General features: G+C 38.1%; 1 protein-coding gene across 23 annotated transcripts in view; it reads left to right on the top strand.

Annotated features, from left to right (window-relative positions):
* LOC131689899 (glycine receptor subunit alpha-2) overlaps nt 1-21,597 on the top strand; it is a 460,749-nt gene that overhangs the window by 197,522 nt on the left and 241,630 nt on the right. For all 23 annotated transcript variants that reach the window (XM_058975262.1, XM_058975261.1, XM_058975263.1 and 20 more), the window contains one exon: nt 13,525-13,546. The gene's annotated coding sequence lies outside the window, so the exon portion shown is untranslated. The remainder of the gene's footprint in view (nt 1-13,524; nt 13,547-21,597) is intronic.

Below are 21,597 nucleotides of genomic sequence, written 5' to 3'. Positions count from 1 at the left end.
TGCCCAAAACCAATTAATGCACACAAAACCAACATAATTAAAAGTGTTCCAATCGCACATTCCATTATTCCGTAGCCCGCAGGATATGTATTAAAAATTAATAATTAAATGATAGTTACACCATCGAAAACAAAATCCAATACGGCAGAAGGAGTTAAAATTCGATTTCCTCCATTGCCGGTTGAATAATTGAGCAGAAACACAAACGTATCACTCGTCATTAATGTAGGTTAGCGACAAATTCAATCGCAATCTCTATCGCCGTTAAGCCCTGTTTTGATTCAATCCATTCAATGAAATATGAAAACCAGTCGTTTTGTATAATGGACTTTTTGCGTGAAATTTAGGATCAATCCTACCTTTTTTGGTTATTTTAAATCTAGTTTAATATTGTCACAAAAAACATTTTCAAAATTCGAAATGAGGCAGAATTTTTCATTCCGGTATTGAGAAATAACACCATTAAAATGATCTTTCCATGGAAAGAAAAACAATCTAAGGTTTGGAAAACGACATAAGCTACTCTCGCTTGCCGCTTCCAATACCTCAGGGATGCTAAATAGCTTCGCTTACGAATTTTGTGGGCATCAAGATAAAAACGAAAGTGAAGACCCTCTCTGCACATTAAGGTATTGGTTTCCATTATATTGACAGTGAAATCAACACCAGAGTAAAAACGACGGTTCGGAAACTTTGAAATTGAGTTTTATGGCTACCCGTGGGAGCTACATTCTGCACACAATGTGAATTTGTGGTACGAGATCAACAACCACAATCATACTCAGCCTCGCCCTAATAAAAATTCCCGTTGCCGAAGGGGTTGCAATTCGAAGACTCAATGGTCTCGATACTAGAGAAAAAGGGACATGGGAAGCGCCCTATATGTTGGTAGTTTCGTAGACCGGGGTGACTTTGTTCATCCGAATCTTTTTCTAAAGATTGCTTACTTAACTAACTAATAAAATATTGAATTGATATACTTTGTTGGAAAATTGCTACATTTACATAAAAAAATCAGAGGTAATCGCACGAAACAAAATCCGAGAAAAAATTTCTGTCTGAATCACTTGATTTAATCTTCTGTTACTTGGTCAAATCTCACTACTTTTGGTTTTGATAGTTTGTTGTCGAGCCAATTCAAGAATCCATAGGTTACTTCAATTTTGTGTTATTATGATGATTATTTTGAGCGTAAATATTAAATAATGTCATAATGTCTTTCAGAAATGACATATTTCCGTGAAAATTTCACAAAAGAATGAAGAAGTTTATGATATTCTGTAGTTGAAGATGGAACGATTTTTATTAAGTCCTTTTGCATCATAGCAGTCAAACATATTTATTCGGGACAACCGCTCTCCATATGCTCCATACGGTTGATGGGGAGAACAGAAACGCACACATATAACCCTACCCACAATTTAGTGATTATGATCTGATATTAAACGACAGTTATCAATGCGACAATATCATTCGTTATCGAGCACTCAGTCGAGATAGAAGTCTTTTGTCATCGGTCCGTACACTCTATAGCGACAAATAGTGTTAATCCGCGTTCAAGGTTATTTACACACTCTGCGCCTAGTTGAGGTTTCAGTATTTTTTCCCTTCTTTTGTGTTTCTGTTTCTGAGTACCGTTAGCCGGTCAGTGAAGTGAAACAGTGTTCTTCTAGTAAGCCGTCTGGATACCGTTACATACACAAGCTAAGTATTAGTTTTCGTTTCCCCTTCTTGGTTGTCTTAATAACGTGCACTGGGCAATAGGCCCGTGCAAAAATGACTTCCCCTGACGGCGGTTCATCTCAAGGTGAGATGGACGTCGAAATAAAATCGGCTCCCCGGCTCAAGGTATATCCGAGCTCGGCCACCGGGCCATTTGTGATCTTCTTTCGGACCAAAGAAAAAAAGTGTTTGAATCTGTTGCAGATTTCTCGAGTTCTGACGGATCGGTATTCGGCCGTGACAGAAATATCGAAAATTCGGCCTGATAAGCTTCGGGTGGTGGTTAACAGTTCAACTCAGGCAAACGATATTGCTGGATACGAGCCCTTTACGAGGGAGTACAGGGTGTATATTCCAGCTAGCAGGGTTGAAGTCAGTGGGGTCGTTTCCGATTCGAGTCTGAATTGCGAGGACCTGCTAAAATATGGGACTGGCTGTTTCAAAGACCCCATGCTTAAGCCAGTGAAGATACTGGAATGCAAACGTTTGCATTCAGCATCAGTCGCAGCTGACGGGAAGAAAACATACGTCAACTCAGACTCTTGTCGGGTGACCTTCGCCGGCTCTGCCCTGCCTAATTACCTCCTTTTTGACAAGGTTCGTCTACCTGTTCGCCTCTTTGTGCCGCGGGTCATGAACTGTACTAATTGCAAACAATTTGGACACACAGCCTCCCATTGTAGCAATAAAGCCCGCTGTGGGAAATGCGGTGGGAATCATGCGGATGATTCCTGTGGTAGAGATGTCGAAAAGTGCCTCTACTGTGGGGGAAACCCACATGATCTCCCTTCATGTCCCGCGTACAAACAGCGCGAGGAAAATCTTAAGCGTTCCCTTCAGGGACGCTCTAAGCGATCTTTTGCAGAAATGCTTAAGATAGCTACGCCACCTGTCTCTGCGAACATCTTTACCAACTTGTCTACTGACGAAGGCGACTGTGATGAACCCCAGGAGGGAACATCTTCTGCTGTGCCTAGAAGTAGTAGAAAAAGGAAGAACATTTCCTCTTCCAAGCTTCGTCGTAAAGGCCAGAAGGTGTCTCTTCATGGTCCCCCTAAAATAACTACTCAAGGAAGTACTGGTGCAAAACCGAAGCAAGTCGCTCCCGGTCTCAGTAACCTGAGCTCAGAAAAGGAGTTCCCAGCACTTCCAGGAACATCAAAAACCCCAAGTGTTCCCATATCTCAGCCAGAGAAAGAAAACAGTGCTGGCTTAATAAATTTCTCTGACATTGTGGACCGTATTCTTACAGCGTTAAACATTTCTGACCCCCTTAAGAGTATCTTGATAAGCTTTCTCCCCGCAGTAAAAACATTCTTGATGCAGTTCACTGCGAAATGGCCCCTCCTTTCAGCGATTGTATCCTTCGATGGCTAATTCATCGAACGAGGTCAAGGACTTAATCACTGTTCTACAGTGGAATTGCAGAAGCATTATCCCGAAAATCGATTCGTTTAAAATCTTACTAAATAATTTGAAATGCGATGCATTTGCCCTATGCGAGACATGGCTCACTTCAGAAATAACCCTACACTTCCACGATTTTAATATTATTCGCTTGGATCGAGAAGACTCTTACGGAGGAGTACTTTTGGGGATCAAAAAGTGCTATTCTTTCAATCGGATCGACCTCCCCTCGACACCAGGCATTGAAGTTGTCGCTTGCCAAACCAGAATTAAAGGCAAAGAACTTTGCATTGCTTCCACCTACATCCCCCCTAGAGCCTCAGTTAGCCACCGACGGCTTGGCGATATTGCGGAACTCCTCCCCGCACCGAGGCTAGTTTTAGGTGACTTTAACTCCCACGGCACGGCATGGGGTTGCCTTCATGACGATAATCGATCTACCCTACTCCATGAGCTTTGCGACAACTTCAATATGACTATTTTGAATACGGGTGAAATGACACGGATTCCTGTCCCTCCAGCGCGACCGAGCGCCTTAGATCTGTCCCTCTGCTCGACATCGCTGCGGTTAGATTGCATGTGGAAGGTAGTCTCTGATCCCCACGGCAGCGACCATCTGCCAATCGTAATTAATATTGCTAACGGTTCAGGGCCACCGAATACAATCAATGTTTCGTATGACCTCACACGAAATATTGATTGGAAGAGCTACGCGTCCGCGATATCCGAAAAAGTAGAATCGACACAAGAGCTTCCTCCGGAGGAAGAGTACGGGTTCCTGGCTGGCTTGATTCTCGATACCGCGATTCAAGCTCAGACAAAACGCGTACCAGACGCGAATTCACGCGGGCGTCCTCCCAATCCATGGTGGGACAAAGAGTGCTCAGACGTGTACGCGGAGAAGGCCGCTGCGTATAAGACCTTCCGGGACGACGGGCTGCCAGCTAGCTACCGACAGTACGCGATGGCGGAAACGCGCATGAAGAGTTTGATAAAAGCCAAAAAACGTAGCTACTGGCGCCGGTTCGTCGACGGACTAACGAGAGAAACATCGATGAGCACTCTTTGGAGTACGGCACGGCGCTTACGAAACCGAAACAGTACCAATGAGAGCGTGGAATATTCAAACCGATGGATATTCGATTTTGCCAAGAAGGTTTGTCCGGATTCCGCCCCGGCACAGAAGATCTACCGCGCCGCGTCCCCTCACAATAACGCGAACGAAACACCGTTTTCGATGGTGGAGTTCTCACTTGCTCTCTTATCATGTAACAATAAAGCCCCAGGGCCAGACAGAATCAAATTTAACTTGTTAAAGAATCTGCCAGACTCTGCCAAGAGACGCTTGTTGAATTTATTTAATAAGTTTCTTGAGGGTAATATTGTCCCTCATGACTGGAGGCAAGTGAAGGTCATTGCCATTCAAAAACCAGGAAAACCAGCCTCCGACCACAACTCGTATCGACCGATTGCGATGCTGTCCTGTATCCGAAAGTTGTTCGAGAAAATGATCTTGTTTCGCCTCGATAATTGGGTTGAAGCAAATGGCTTACTGTCAGATACACAATTTGGTTTCCGCAAAGGCAAAGGGACGAACGATTGTCTTGCGTTGCTCTCAACAGAAATTCAAATGGCTTATGCTAGCAAAGAGCAGATGGCATCAGTTTTCCTAGATATAAAGGGGGCTTTTGACTCAGTTTCTATCAAAATTCTTTCTGAGAAGCTGCACCAGCATGGTCTTTCACCGACTCTAAACAACTTTTTGCTAAACTTGCTGTCTGAAAAACATATGCATTTTTCGCATGGTGATTTATCGACATCACGAATTAGCTACATGGGTCTTCCCCAGGGCTCATGTCTAAGCCCCCTTCTCTATAACTTTTACGTGAATGACATTGACGAATGTCTTGTCAATTCCTGCACGCTAAGGCAGCTTGCAGATGACGGTGTGGTCTCTATTACAGGTCCCAAAGCCGTCGATCTGCAAGGACCATTGCAAGATACCTTGGACAATTTGTCTGCTTGGGCCCTCCAGCTAGGTATCGAGTTCTCCACGGAGAAAACTGAGCTAGTCGTATTTTCAAGGAAGCGTGAACCAGCGCAACTACAGCTTCAATTAATGGGTCAAACTATTGCTCAGGTTTCAACTTTCAAATATCTCGGGGTCTGGTTCGACTCTAAAGGAACCTGGGGATGTCACATTAGGTATCTGAAACAGAAGTGCCAGCAAAGGATCAACTTTCTCCGTACAATAACCGGAACATGGTGGGGTGCCCACCCAGGAGACCTGATCAGGCTGTACCAAACAACAATATTGTCGGTGATGGAGTACGGGAGTTTCTGTTTCCGCTCCGCTGCGAACATACATTTCATCAAACTAGAGCGAATCCAATATTGTTGTTTGCGTATTGCTTTGGGTTGTATGCACTCGACACATACGATGAGTTTAGAAGTGCTGGCGGGCGTCCTTCCGCTGAAAAATCGATTTTGGGAACTCTCCTATCGATTGCTCATCCGATGCGATATCTTGAACCCGTTAGTAATTGCAAATTTCGAAAGGCTTATCGAGCTCAATTCTCAAACCCGATTTATGTCCTTGTACTTCGATTACATGGCACAAAATATCAATCCTTCTTCATACTATCCCAACCGTGTCAATCTCTTTCATGCTTCTGATTCAACTGTTTTCTTTGACACATCCATGAAAGACGAGATTCGTGGAATCCCGGATCACATACGCCCGCAAGTGATCCCAAGCATCTTTCATAGTAAATTTCGAGAAGTCGACTGCAACAAGATGTTTTACACCGACGGGTCAAGCCTCGACGGCTCCACTGGCTTCGGTATATTCAATCAAAACCTCACCGCCTCATTCAAACTCAATGATCCTGCTTCAGTTTACGTCGCAGAACTTGCTGCTATTCAGTATACCCTTGGGATCATTGATACTTTGCCCACCGATCATTACTTTATTGTCTCGGATAGCCTCAGCTCAATCGAGGCTCTCCGTTCAATGAAACCTAGAAAGCACATTCCATATTTTCTGGGGAAAATCTGGGAGCGCCTGCGTTCTTTGTCTGTAAGATCGTACAAGATTACCTTAGTTTGGGTTCCCTCGCATTGCTCCATTCCAGGTAATGAAGAAGCGGACTCTTTAGCTAAGGCGGGCGCTTTACAAGGTGACATATATGAAAGACCAATTAGCTTCAGCGAATTTTTCAGTATCACTCATCAGAGAACCCTCGAAAGTTGGCAAACTTCATGGAGCAATGGTGAACTGGGAAGGTGGCTACATTCGATAATCCCTAAGGTATCGACGAAACCTTGGTTCAGAGGGATGGATGTGGGTCGGGATTTCATTCGCGTGATGTCTCGGCTCATGTCCAATCACTACACGCTGGACGCACATCTCCGGCGTATTGGGCTCGTGGATAGCGGTATCTGCGCTTGTGACAACGGTTATCACGAAATCGAACATGTTGTCTGGGCATGCGCCGAGTACTGTTCTGCCAGATCTCAACTATTCGATTCCCTTCGGGCCCGAGGAAGATCACCCAATGTCCCGGTTCGAGATGTACTAGCAAGCCGCGATATTCTCTACATGTCCCTTATATACACGTTCCTCAAAACCATCAATATCCAAATTTAAATGCCCCTATCTTTTCTCTTATCATTCCCAGAAGTGCCCTCTTCCGCCTACCGTACCCCAACGATGGTTTGATACGACTCCAAGACGAGACAAAACATCTGTCGAATGAACCAACAACACGAGATCTACAGTACAACATCACACGCGCAGCGCGGTGTGTTCCCGATCCGTATCTGAGCCGTACTACGAAATCGTCTGGAGGAACCCCTGCCGGCTCGAGGAAAACCGCCCGGCGTCCCAATACTTGATACATCCGTTCGAATCTGTAATCCTGGCCGTTGATTCCTGATGCCGGAAACTGAAGTTTATATCCCCCCCCCCGTTCAGTCTTGTCCACCCTCTCTCCCTTGTCTCTGATACACAGATGTATGTCTTCACCCCCTTCTCCCCTTGAATATCTTCCCAAAACTTATGTGCCCCCCTATCTTCTAGTGTTAGTTGATCAATCCATTCGAATCTGTAATCCTGGCCGTTAATTCCTGATGCCGGAAACTGAAAGTTTATATCTCACCCCCCCCCCCCTTCAGCCTTGAACACCCACCCTCCCATGTCTCTGATACACAGATGTATGACTTCACCCCCTTCTCCCCTTGAATATCTTCCCAAAATTTATGTGCCCCCCTATCTTCTAGTTTTAGTTGAACAATATTTAATCTCGTTAAGAAATGCGCAACAGTACCACTACTTTAAAATAGTCCTAATTAATTCCCCTTAATCTTGAACCACTCTTTCTAGTTATCTCTAGTTAATAAGCTTGTAAAATGTTCCGCTTAGTTAATAATTATTTTTTTTACAATCTCCCTTCTAAAAATCATAAAGTGAATTACTATACAAAGAACACACAAATGACCCGTCCCCCAAATCTTACGAATATTATATTATACCCTCTTTTATATGTATAAGTTAGCTGTAGTTTTTTTTTTTTAGTTTTATTATATAAAACAAAATAATATTCAAATGTGTATCCCCCTAGTTTTAAGAAATTCAAAATGTAAAACAATGAAAAAATGGCACCTTTAAGCTAACGCATACGTGCCTTATCAAATAAACAAATTGAAAAAAAAAAATGCGACAATATGTCTATCTTACGAGTTAAAATTAGTATGGTTTTCGGTAAAATTGTTGGACAGAGGACAGGCAGATTAAAATTATGGACTAGAAATGTAAGTCATTCTAAAATTAAATGGATTAAAATTGAATTGTAATTCTAATCAAAATTCATAAAATTACTGCCAAAAGAAAACTCTAACCTAAAAATTGAGTTTCGCTATACGGATCCGAAATAATCCTCTCGCCTCTAGCAACAATATTGGAAAAATTTCTGAAAACCTAATTTTTGTAAAAATTTGGAAAGTCCACGTGGACAGCGTAGGGAGGGAATTGTCCACGCTTGTCCACGGAGGGAGAGGAAGGCTGTAAAAACGAAGGTTTTTTGTCCACGTTATATATGAACGCCCCCCCCCCCACCAAAGTTGATCATCAAGATTACAACATGTAGAATTCATATTTTGATAGTAGCACCAAATTGAAATCTTATTTTGCTCTCAGTTTTAGATTTTTTAAATATGACATCAACTTTTGATTTCATTTTAATATCCTTCCCAAGTTTGCGTTTCTTAGCAGAATTTTCTTTGGTTATATTTCTTTAGTAAAACATCAAAGTGAATACGTATCTTGTAACCAAAAAAAATTCAACATCTCAAAGAGTTTTCAATTTACTCTTACTGATAGGGGAAATAGTTTTCTGTTTGATGTCATAGTTCAATTTTTCTGCTCTCCATGTTGATCTTTTAACCGTTAAAACGACCAAATCGATAACAACCTGTTTTCAATTTATTATCAGACTCTGCTCGGACCCTTATTCTTTTATTTATTTTATTCGATTTATTTATTTTATTTTCTTTTTTTTGATTCAGTCCTCTTCGTTCGTTTTGCTCGTTTTATACATTTCGTTTGTTTTTCTTTTTTGAATTAATTTAATTCATTTAAATTATTTAATTAGCACTATTCATTAATTCATTAAATGAATTGAGAACTAATTTAATTTATTTAATTCATTAGCTTAACTTAGTGCATTTTATTCATTTTATCCGTTTTATTTATTCTATTCATTGCATTTATTTTATAAATTTTAATATTATTTTTAGTCCATGCGTTTTATTCTTTTCTTCAATTTATTAATATATTTAATTCTGTTCAGTCATTTCTTTTATTTGTTTCATCCAATTTGTTAACTTATTTATTCATTTATATTCTTAGCTACGTAACTTCTTTTGAACTTTTCTAATTTATCCTTTTAATTAATTTTGATTCGATTTACGTTAATCAAATTCTACTCATTTCATGAATTCAATAACTTTTTTAATTTTTTTATTACATTCGGTTTACTGATGTTCTATAATTTATTCACTTTATTCGAGGTTTTGTTCATGCAAGATTAAAAGCTTTGTTCATCACATTTCTAGTTGGGTGATTACTTCCATCAGTTCTGCAAACTATTGTATTGTAATTTTCATTTAGTCATTTATTTCTAGAATTCGTATTGTAGTATATTGTAGTGTGTGCTATTGTACTGTGCTAATTATTGAACCGAAAAGATATAGGGTTTTTATGCCAATTTGAGAAGAATTTACTTGAGGCTTCACTCAAACTGGCTTTTCCCTATCCTAATATTTTATATTTCATTAGGATTGACAAGATCAAATGATAAAATAAAATAAAATAAATAAAAAATAAAATGAATGATTCAAGAGTGATATTTGCAAAAAAATTAAGATCAAGTTGGGTTTTAAATTTTCATGCTCTTCGATCCATGATATGCGTTTAACATTCCCTTCGGTCGCATTACATAGACGATTTGTACCTCCTCCATTATTGTATCATCTAGAAATGGCTTCAAGAACTGAATTTCGAACAAACTCTCATCTCTGATATTATAGTCTGGAACAACCATCCAATACTACCTCTATGGTTTAACGGACCACATTCCATCACACAGTGCAGCATACGATACATAAAGAGGAGCACAAATATCAATCTTCATTCCGCTCATTCCGAATGACAATGGCAGACATGAACCAATCCTTCAATCTGGGACGGTACCAAATATTTGACAAGCAAAGCTCTATTCGTTGAGGATGATTTTCAGTTGTGTATAGAGTAGAACGGGGCGAGGTAGTCAAGATGACACTATGGCAATTTCCAAATGACTCAAAAATTTGGAAATCCGCCTAAAATTTTAAGGCACTTGAGAGGAAAGGAAAAAACACTATTAAAAATTACCAAAAATTTAATAATCATCTGCATCGTGTTTCTTTTTAACCGCTGATACATGCTTCTTGACAGTTAAGTGCGAAAAAATATTTTAAAATAATGTTGTGCTGTCTGATTCACCATACCAGGTTCGTGCGCAAGGGGAGGGTTGTAGGGGTTCAAACTCCTCCCACGAGCAATTTGAATTACTTTCAAAAACTAATTATCTTCCTGTTCTGGGAGAAAATATACTACAAAAATTGTGACCTGTGATTTCTTAGATCACAATATCGTCGCACTGGTCACTGAGCCCAGCTTGTATATACTTGTAAATATTGTTATATTTTTGACGTATAAATAAACAACAGTGTACGGTGTATTTGATGTACTCAACGACGCCTGTTCTTTGTTTATACTTTGAAACTGTTGTTTGTAAATGTCCAAGTAGAATTTAGTTTTTAAATTTTAAAAAATTTAAAAGTAAAGCCATTACTACTACGTGCCTGCATGTTTGAGTCACGTTTAAGTTCTGCTTAATAGCCCAGGTTGGTGTCGAATGTAGGTTTCGTTATTTATTTGTTCGGAGATCTATTTACTTATTTATTTAGTTATTCATTTGTTTATTTATTTATTTATTTATTTATTTATTTATTTATTTATTTATTTATTTATTTATTCATTTATTTATTTATTTATTTATTTATTTATTTATTTATTTATTTATTTATTTATTTATTCATTTATTTATTTATTTATTCATTCATTTATTTATTTATTTATTTATTTGTTTGTTTGTTTGTTTATTTACTTATTCATTTGTTTATTTATTTGTTTATTTATTTATTTATTTATTTATTTATTTATTTATTTATTCATTTATTTATTTATTTATTTATTTATTTATTTATTCATTTATTTATTTATTTATTTATTCATTTATTTATTTATTTATTTATTTATTTGTTTGTTTGTTTGTTTATTTACTTATTTATTTGTTTATTTATTTATAAATAAATAAATTTATAAATAAATATGTAATTTATTTATATTGCTTGTTTACTTAGTATTTATTTTGTTATTATATGGATTGTTATAATTGTTCATTATTAAAAAAAAGTCAAGGAAACAAGTACCGCACGTTTAGCATGTCATGATATTGTACTAAATTTTGAGCATATTTTGTGACAGCAACCAAAACGATAAAATGTTTGTAAACTTCAACCGTCATCATTCTGTCATCGCATCATCATCGTCATCAAATGCGGGGTGGAATGTGGGGAGGCGCGGTGAGAATGTTTTGGAAAACGGAGAAGACAATGGTAAAATTCATCTCGAAAAATAATGCGGGCTCTAATAGATCAACGGCCCGGTCCGGAGGAGTGAAGACCAGCAGCAGCGATAGTCACCGATATTAAGTGACCGCGCGTTTCGTTTAAGTTCTCGGTTTTGTACATGTCGATCCATAGGATCTAGTTTTCCGATCCGCCACACGAACGCCAGTCGGGTGACATCAGTGTGGTTACCTATTAGTGTAGTGAACGTACTAGTACGATCACAGGAACACAAAAACGGTCAGTGATTGGCAAGTCATTTACGCCATTGTAGATGCCAGTACCCAAGTCCCGGAGAGTAGACTCTACTAGATCGAAAACGTTGTAAATCCGACTCGACTTAGTGTTAGACCCTCGTATAAAAGATAAAATGCTCGTAGTACCTGTCCCCGGGCCCAAAAGTGAAATGCAGGCCTCCAATACAATTAGGCCGAGTTGCTGTAGCATCCGGAATCCCTCATCGCCATCGCTTGACGCAACTGCGTCCGTTTCTGCATCGTCGCATCCAGCCAGCTGCAAGTCGAGCAACGTCATTACTGCCGCAACGGTATCGATAGAAGAAGGTTTTCGTGGAATAAAAGTGCACATTAAAAAAGTAAACCAATATTAGCTACGTTTCTCTTCAAAACATAATTATTAATAAATTAAAAATGTAAGGTCTCTATCTACAAGTTGTGTCGTCCATTTTGTTTATAGTGCATTCCTTTTGGTACTTGTTTCCGCTGTATATATATTTTACGATTCGCTCAGTGACCATAGTGTGGGAAGAAAAGTTCGCCCAGTGTGAATTTTTCCAGGAGACAATAGTGACACGACCTGGTTTTTCAATTCATTGATACCGTGGCTGTTTCGAAAAATTTTCATAAACAATTGGTGGTGTTTAGACCATTTGGGCATAAAGAATCCTTCCTACACATTTGGTGAACATTACCCTTCTTCTCCCACCAGCTGATCAAGACGGCTAAACTAACTATCAGACCGCCGATTACTGGTTATTATTACTGGATTGTGATGGTTTAAGTTTTCCATTTGGCCCTTTCCTTTCAACAAAATTTTAGAACTCGAATATTGATTTCTTTTCTTATAAATTGTTATCCTTTTGAATAGTTACTTTTGAAAGTTTACAATGAACATAACCAACGATGAAATACTAGTATTCGTGATTAAAAAAGGCACAATTACACCGCTAGGTGGATTAAACAAGTTTTTTTTTGCTGTTGAATCATACCTTGACCATCGCTTACAACTGCTACATATTTAGACCCAAGAAAGATGGGGCAAAAACCTCACCAATCTGGTAATAACTCGAGCTGCATGATTGAGTGGGATAAAATGCTACTAACCGTAAACGGAAGCAGCCACTGGTCATAAGGGACTTTTTTTAGTGAAGGTACAACAAGACAATTCTTTCTAATAAAATAATCCTAACAACAAATCATTTGGCCTCATGGTCAACTTTTGTCAGTTTTATTAATTTGTCATTTCAATATGATATCTTGGACACGAATTAGAATTGAAGATCATAGTAACATGTTCCTGCATGTTTTTGAATGCACTTTTATTTCGTCCAAACAATCCACTGTAAGTACATGTAAACACAAAAAGTGATCAATGTTCCCCCGTTTTATAGTACCTAAATATGAGTTGCTTGCTGATTGAATGCTCCTCTCTCTACACATGTATAGCGGCTTGGGATAGCATGCATCCATTGAGCAGAGGACGTACAATTTCACCATCGGAAAAGGTCAGATTATGTGGCATTGATGTGCGGTTGTAGTGAACTGGTATAGCTATAACGGAACAACCTCAAGTACAGTTAGGTCACACACAGATTTGCTCTGTTTTCCGACTGGTTGACCATCAAGAGCCGGTCAAACCAAGAGCCGAGCCGTGTGCCTACATTCATGATTTTGTCCTTTCTCTCGAGAGTCGGTAGTTCTGTTCCACTTGCGGATAACCACCGGTGGCTGGTGTGGCTTTGCATACAAGAGCTAACCTTTTCATAAAGCTTTCGAATGCTAACCACTTTTGGGAATGCTGCGTCAAACAGTCTTGTCCATCCGCTCTTTTTGTGTCGTCAGAAATACATTTATGAACTATTTTTAAGATAGATGGAACATTCATTAAACAATTACTAATTGAAATGTCTTTTTTTCTTTACAGATTTCCAACTGTGTGCAAAAAGGTAAGCTTCTATAATAATCATCACGTGTCCAGGGAAATCAGTTTGAATGTTTGTTAATTTCGAGATTTTATAGCAACGACCTCACTGCTGGCTAACTTGTCAATCGATAATATTATGAAATTGGTCAAGCTTGTAGGGTTAAAGATCAGAAGATGTTTACTCAATCCGAACCTTTTGCCATGCAGTTTGATAATCTTGATAGAATCCATGTTTTTGCAGCCCCAATATTCTCTAAATCTGCGTAATAAACATTCCTGTGTAATTTATGTAACTAAAATTAAAATTCATGGGAACATTAAGTATGCCAGTTCATGCTACAATTAAACACACTAATATATAAGAAACACGAGTTACAAGATTCTAATACCATTTCGGAATCAAAATGGGTATACAGGGTGTATGGTACGGGTTATAGGATTTTATAAAAAAGTACAGAATGGTACAGATTTTTGAATCTAAATTTGTAAAACGAAATTTTACTTTGGCATTTATAATAATAAGTAAAAAAGTATGTGCATAATCTACAAAATAGTTCAACGCCTCAGCTTATTTGGCATAAACGAAAAATTACAAGACAAGAATATACTTTAGCCAAATGGAATTATCGCAGAAGAATTTAAACTCTGTATGAAAATCAAGCAAACGGGTCGGATTATTCGCATGAAATTCTTTAATTCTTGATCGCAAAATAATAAAACTAGTTTGAAAAGAATGACTTTTAAATCGATGAAATTAACCAAACGTTATTATACAACTAGTAACTTTTTCCATTGGTGCAGAATAAAATTTCACGCTAGGCATAGAATAAAATGTGGCAACATTGCTTCCTTTTTCCCTTTTCCTTTTGATCACATGTCTGTGCCACTGGATTAACTGTTTTCACGCAGATAACGTTGAAATAATTGACACTGGTGCTTACTTCTACCCAAACCTAATTATTATTTATTTTTAATAAATATTAGTGTACAATAACACCAAAAGCAGCAGTAAATAATTTTGGCAAAGGCTCGACTCCAGTTGCTCCCCTGTGCTGCGTTTGATATGAACCTTCTGGACCACACTCTTACACTCAAAACGAATCATCGAGAGCCTAAATGCATCTGTTTTTTTTGCTCTCGAATTGTGAGCGAAAAGCTCTCAAATGATTCTTTAGTGTTCAACCACTCTCATATTTGTGCAATACAATATCGAACCCCACAGCTACACTTTGTTCGCTACACAGTGCAGAGATAACTTGAATTACAAATACCAACGGCTCCATGTTATCCCATTTATGGTCGCTGCTGCAATGATCAGAAGTTTATAAAGCTCTTTCGAACAGCTAGTATGTAATATTGTGTCGATATGCCCTAGGGTGTAAAAAGACTAGTAGATGTTTGTAGGTTCTAGTTCCACGGCTACACTTTAGTCATTTTTTCCCTAGTGAGGTTGAGTTCCAAACACATTGGGTAACAGTTTCCTAATTTATCTTAGCACTTCTATTCATCCTACCCAGTTGACCACATTAGTTAGAGCAGTGTCTGCTATCTCTGTTCAACGCATTTGATGAAAAGGTGGAATGAATAAGGGTGCGTTGTATTCAACTTTTGTCTTCGCTAAAAAGCGAGTATTTTACATTTAACATATCAGATTTAGCATTGCATTAGTTCTTAGAAACAAAACAAAGATGTTGAAGCCTATTTAAGAGGAATCCAATGGCAATTGGCCGAGTTATCAACGAAATAATGTGATATCCTGACTAATAAAAGGAATAAGAGAAAGGAAAGTTTAAAAGACTATACCTGCTATACCTTTTTATTAAGAAAGGCAAAAAGCAAGTCATAACTCATCATCATGTTCTACCATTAATTATCCATTAGGTGGATTAAAACAGGTTTTTTTAAGATTACGTTCAAACTCTACGTTTCATGCATCTTAAAGACATTTGACATCAAAAATATCCAATTTCTAAAATTTCACTTCTTTGAAACGAAATAGTTCCGGCTTATATGCAAATTTCATATGTGACCGGATGATTCAATCTATGTTTCTGGAACCATATAACCGATCCATACGAAATTTCATGGTTATATATGGGGATGACATTCCTTTCATTTCAGACTAATTTTGTAAAAATTGGCCCAACCATCTCCGAGAAACCGATGTGAGTTTTGGTAATTTTGATATGAGGGTTAACGTAGCCAACGATACTTCAAAAAGGGGGAGGGCGGGAGATGCAATCAACCATCTTCTATGCCTTCTATTTTATACTTGGTTTGTGATATTTAATTCTAGAGTATTCCCGAAACTCGGGACTTCCGGTATTGTTGATAATAAAGAGAAATTTCAAAGAATTTTTGATTGACCATTTGTGCTCTAGATCTGCAAATAGAAGTCATTTGATGTCCATTTTAGTAGATTTTTAACCTCTGAGGTATTATGATTATTTATGTGGGAAATTAATGCGTGACCTTACTAACCAACCTATAACTCCGGAACCAATAGCCAGATCTGGAATTCAATAGTAGCTGGTGAGAGTTTGACATCTTTCATTTGAAATCGGTCAAAAATTGGCTGAGAAATAGTTGTGGAAATACCTTGCGAGTTGGCAAACTTCCCGGGGGCATCAAGAACCGTCATAGGTAGCCAATGTGGTCAAAGCTACTTCGTTTAGTCATTAATATCCAAGTAAAGTAGTACACCTTTTCACATGTATTGCATCATGGGCCAATGGGAAGGTTGTACCTTTAATTTGAGACTAAGTTTGTGCAAATCGTCCAGCCATCTCTGAGATGAGAACAGATGTGACATTATTTACCACATACACACACATACATAATCTGCCCTACTTTCATGTACGGCGAAACGCTTTCTCAGGGCTGTCAAAATCGGCTGAACCTTCTTTTCCTCGTTAGAGTAAAAGTCAGAGCAGCTATCAACAACTGAATATGTTTATCTTTCTCACTACATTGAGACGTACGAAGAGAAAGCAAACAACATTTAACAGCAACTTTTCCCTAACACCTTCGTTCAAAGTATAATCACAGATAACAGACTTTCAGGCTCAAATTAAATTCTTGTGTAAGTACCCGATTGAAAAGAAATGACACACTTTGTTCTAATGCTGTTAAAGATGAACGCATCTGATTGGAAAAGAGTAAAAATTATAATATTCTTGGTTATTCCTTTTTTGCATGTTAAAATTTTACTGCACTGCTCATTAGAGTGGGACATGGTTATATGAAAAAATAAAATTTCGCTCCGAGTAACTTTTTGGGTCCCATTTAGCTCCCAGAACAACTCTGCAAATTTTTAGTTCGATCGGTGAAACTATATTTTTGCGCCCAAGGTTTAAAGTTTACATGGGATTTCGTATGGGGAAAACGTCTTTTGCAAATTAATTCTTCCAAGAGTTACCCGTTACCTCCTAAAAAACAATAGATGTCTGATTTTTATAGGAAATTTGTCAAGGAAACAAAGTCTAGAAGACCACAAAACGATCTGATGCTTGTGGAAAAAGTAATTGCAAAAACCGATTGATGCCCTGAAGATAAATGAAAATTTTACTTTTCATAGCATCACTGCTGCTGACGGTCGAATTATATACAAAATCTTTAATTTTCTCTTATTATTTACAAAAGAAGACTCAATTTATCCCTCAAAACTTTTGCGAAGTGGCCAAAGAGTATAGAAAAATGATTTAGACACATTAAGAGAAGATTAAAACAAAATTGCATATAATTGAACAACCAACAACAGTGGTGCTAGAAAAAATGAATATTTTATCAATCGTTAGAGCATCAATTGGTTTCAGCTTAATAACTTTTTTCTCAAGCATCAGATCGTTTCGTAGTTTTCGAGACTTTGTTTCTGTGTTAAATTTCCTACAAAAGCCATATAACGGTTTATTTTTAGGAAGCAATGGGCGACCCCTGGAGGAATTATTTTGTGAAAGTTAATTTTCCCATATAAAATCCCATGTAAACTTTAAACAGTGGGCGCAAAAATATAGTTTCAGGGATCAAGCTAAGAATTTGCACAGATGTTCTAGGACCCAAATGGTACCCAAAAAGTTGCTCGGAGCTGGAATCTATTTTTTGTCCCACCCTACTGCTCATAATAGTATACGAGTCTCATATGGATTTTTGTCGAAAATGAGTTATCTGTTGGATTGTATTCTATATCACTACTGAATCACAATGTACAAATAAGATTACCAGGTTTGTTTAGAAACTATTGAAAAAATACCAAATCATGGTTTTCCCACTCAATGGCTCAATGCAAATGTAAATCTTGAAAAGCGTTTTTCTCGGCTTGCTGTTTTTCAATATATGACTCTTATGCTTTTATGAGCAGTACCTGACTGACATTCTGGGCAAATTCGGTCTTAACAAAATCTGAATTGAACAAAACTACGTAACATAACTCCGATCGCTAATATTCTGCAGGTATTATCATTATTACAAGGAAGGGTACAAAAAGAAGACTATGAAATTGAATTCTCATGTCAAAAATGTAAATCCTTAATTTCATTTTAGATGACCCTAGCTCAACATAAACATTCGAAATTCATTAGAAGACTACTCTTATCAAATTTTAAATTTACAGAAAAAAAACCTTTTCGTTCTGTATGTAATCATCTAACCGTTTCTACTTTATAACAATATTTGATAGGAGATTTTTCGTAATAAAGTATCAGCATGAGTTACACTGTGTGTGATCGGGTACCTACAACTGCCATAAGGTGGAATCTTCTACATTTTAGAGCAACGGTTCTCAACGATAGACACATGAACACTTATTTGTTTATAGGGCATCAAAAATCTACTTCAAATCACAATCAAACAGATATTTCCTTAATCTTTCCAAATGAATCATTGAATCGATCAATAATCGATACAGCGAGTTAAAAGTTTACACACGCTTTCGAATATTTTTTTTCTAGCTTAAATATCTGTTATCTGTGCTATTATATAACGTTGCTCTAAACTACAGAAAATATGTATCACTAATGCCACGGGAGCAGCTTGCATGTCCCTTCTCTGCCTCTAATCTAGTTTCCAACCAAACTTCTCCCATTCAGCGTCTGTTTGGTGGAGCAAGTTTTTAACACGATAACTAGTACCGGCTGCTGGAGTTGCTGGTTCTTGAAACCTGATAATAAGTTGTTTGTTCAGGGGGGTGGGGGTATTTCAGATTTTGACGTTTAGCTCAAGGAAGAAGCATTTGTGCATGTGTCGAAACACAACGTAAGCATCATCACCAACAAGCGGTTTAAATCATGAAATAAAATCTCGTACGTAGCAGCTGGGCCGACATAGACGCAAAATTGGTTGGAGTTTCCTCGTTGGTATGTGAACTTATCCTCAAAACGAAAAAAAAAACAAGAATCAAGTTTAATTTTCGATGTCAGCGTTAAATGGAGAAAAGTTTTTCGTGTGCTTAGGAAACATCGTTATCGCTCAACATAAATCAGAGAGAATCGGTTGAGTACTAACCGTAGACCCAAAACAAGTCGATTCGGATCGATTACGACTGATTTTGCTTTTAAAAGCACCTTTATATAGATTTATAAAGAAAAATATAATGTATGGTATCCGAGCCCTTATTTATCTCATTAGGCAGGATGCCATACGATTTCAAATGTAATTCGGTTTACAGTAATTGGACTGCACTTAAATAGGTGTCAGCATTCTTGCTTCGTTCTTAAGAAGCAGTAACCAGAAATTGGTTTGGAAAAAGTAGGTAAAACAAAAAGTCGAGTACAACGTACCTTTATTTATCCTACCATTTGACCTAATGCGTTGAATAGAGATATCAGACACTGTGCTAACCAATAGGGTATCCAACGTAATTTGACGAATTTCGCACCAACTCGAACAAATGTTGGCAGCACCCTCTCAGATTTTAATGAAACTTTCTGTACATGAAGACTCTGTCACAAAAAGCCACTTTGCATATTTTGTTTTTCCAGAAATGATCTAGACTGTCTTTTGAAAAGGGCCAAACTTTTTATAACATTTTTTTTCAAATGGCTATAGTCTAAAAATGACAAATCTTACAAAAAAATGTCGTAGGAGTGGTTTTCACAAAATTAGTCAAATTTTCGAAAAAAATATTGAAAAAATCTTCATTGATTCCTACCCTGAAAAAAATCGATTTTAAAAATTTAAAGTCGATTTACAAAAAAAAACATTTTTGATTTGGATGAAATTTTGTTCCAAGATAGGTAATTACGTTCTCTACCTACCGTCAAAAATGCATGTTGGGAACTTTTGAGGAAAAAAAGTTATTTGAAAAAAACTTTACCTTGTCCAAACTGATTTTTTTTCCTTCAGTGTATTTTTATCTAAAACTGAACCAATGAATGTCATGATCAGCTCAGAATCCTTTTTCCCAGATACTAGTTGCCTGATACATGCAAAAAGTATCAGTAGCGAATTTGGTATATATCCATAACAAACTTGAATGAAGACTGGAAGACTGGAAGACAAGAAGACTGGATCTGAATAGTAGAATCTGTTCCTTGGCGCCAAAACACATGCAAAAATTCTGGCAGGCAGGTGGTCAGTGTTGTGACTTATTTGGCAGTCAGTACCTTCAACCAAGGATTTTCATCGATCTTACAAGCTATGGAGGTGATGGGAATTACCTTGGAGACTGTAGCTGAAAGATGTGCTACTCGACTCGCCGGTGAACATATAAAGATATTAAAACTTTGGTACTCGTTCTGAACGCAAAGTGTGTGTCGCGGAAAAACAGGCCCGAATTCAACATAGAGAACAAAATGTGCAAAGACAAGAACGTCTTTGTGATGAGGAAAGTGAGCTCTGCGGACCCAGTATAGTAGATTATCTAGTAAGGTACTACAATCGAGTTATACAGTGTACTTTATCTTTAAACGCGTTTTCCCGAAAATAATGGTTTTTTAAGCGGTCAAGTAAGACTTTTCATGGAATTGCTGGTCCGATTTCAATAATTTTTTCTCCAATTATTCAGAAAACATACCGGTATGTTTGGTCAAGAGGTATTTATTTATTCCCAAAAAAGTGCTCAATTTTAGGCCTCGCGAGTAGAACACCTCATTAAAGGATTGGCAATGTTCTGTAGCAATCTCGTGTATCAGAGTTCAAATTGCTTCCAATTCACTAACACTAGTTTCCTGTTTATTTGTTTATTTGTTGTACCGTCACCAACAGACCCCTTGGCCCCAATGGTGGTTACTTAAACTAATTACATTTCAGAATACGAATAATTTTAGTTTTTATCGAATTCCTTGTCAGGTTGAAGTCAAACGCCGTCGCCACACTGTTAAACACACGCTGGAGTCCGGTAACAGCGCCCTGGCGCCCATAGTTAGTTCTCCTGAATGGGACTCGCAGAAGAGAGTTATTGCGCAGAGCTCGAACGCGAGCTTGAAGATCGAGGCGTCCGAGGATTGTAGGGCAATCCACCCTGGCAGACAGTAAGTCCGAGACGAACAGGGCTCGAGAGCAGTCCCTCCGGATGCTTAGAGTATCGAGCTGTATTAACTGACAACGGTTTTCGTAGCTCGGCAGCTGAAATCTGTTTTGCCAAGGAAGATGTCGGAGTGCAAAGCGTATGAACCGGCGTTGGACGGCCTCGATTCTGTCGACACCGTTCTGGTAGTAAGGGTTCCAAACAGCAGAACAATATTCCAGTGTTGAGCGAACCAGCGCACAATAGAGAGATTTTAAACAGTATACGTCCTTAAAGTTTTTCGCTATTCGGAAGATGAACCCAAGCTGTCTTGAAGCCTTATCCACAATGGATGATGTATGTGGTTTGAACGTTAGTGCCGAATCCATGATGACTCCGAGATCCTTGACGTTAGAGTGTCTTGGAATACTCGAGTCGAAGAGATGGTAGTTAAACTGAATCGGATGGCGTTTCCGCGTGAACGTAACGATTGAGCATTTGCTCGGGTTTAAAACCATTCTGTTTAGATCACACCACGTACTAAAGCTGTCCAATTCCCTCTGAAGAAGCTCGGCATCGGTTTTATCCCGTATTTGTTGAAAAATTTTCATGTCGTCGGCAAAAGAAAGGCG

Source organism: Topomyia yanbarensis, chromosome 3, assembly GCF_030247195.1.
Source record: "Topomyia yanbarensis strain Yona2022 chromosome 3, ASM3024719v1, whole genome shotgun sequence".
Lineage (NCBI taxonomy): Eukaryota > Metazoa > Arthropoda > Insecta > Diptera > Culicidae > Topomyia > Topomyia yanbarensis.
This window is presented reverse-complemented; position numbering and strand designations above follow the sequence as displayed.